Source organism: Pundamilia nyererei, unplaced genomic scaffold (assembly GCF_000239375.1).
Source record: "Pundamilia nyererei isolate P.nyererei 1_Seehausen unplaced genomic scaffold, PunNye1.0 scaffold00196, whole genome shotgun sequence".
Lineage (NCBI taxonomy): Eukaryota > Metazoa > Chordata > Actinopteri > Cichliformes > Cichlidae > Pundamilia > Pundamilia nyererei.
The window spans coordinates 1,099,960-1,100,751 of NW_005187597.1; positions in this window are offsets into that span (position 1 = coordinate 1,099,960).

The window sequence follows — 792 nt, forward strand, 5'->3', positions numbered from 1 at the left end:
CCTCTGGTGCAAATTACTGACCTCTGTCATCATTTTAGGTGGGGGAACTTGCACAATCGGTGGCTGACTAAATACTTTTTTGCCCCACTGTATCTTTGTATGTTGGTATTCAGCAAAATATGTAAGAACTGAAAAGTTTTAATTCCTGCAAACTGACGAAATCAGCTGTTAATAAACGTGTCAGATTTGTACATTAGATTCTGTCTTTGTCAGATTATCCTTCTGTGCTCATCTGCAAAAACAGGTTTTCTAATACACCGTAAGCGCTGACAAAACACCAGGAAATACCAGCACCAAAAACAAAAACCACCCATCAAGTTTCCCAGATCTCATACAATACCTGGCTTCATTTTTACACCAAACCTTTGAAAAGATGAAGATGATAACATGAGAATGTATCACTCTCTGAAACTCAACCTTTCAAAAAAAATTAAAAAACTATCCTTATTATGCCCATTCCTCTATAAATGCACTACATAAAGGCAAAATCTATTCAAACACAAAGCTTATGTCAAGAAAAACGTCGTCGAATTTAAACACTGAGAAAAAATGCCCATGTGCAAGCACACGAGGGAGGAAAGTGAGTCGTTTACAATCAGCGAATTCAAAGTATGAACTCATAAAGAGCATTAACCCATCTCACTAACTTGCTGTTGAATGGACTTTAAACTATACAAAGACAGAAAAACTACTAATTGCAACACAAGTACAGCATAAGTATTCTTACCTGTGGAACAGCTGTTCACCTCGCACTCTCTCTGGCAAGCTGCGCAACTGCTTAAGAAGCCAGGT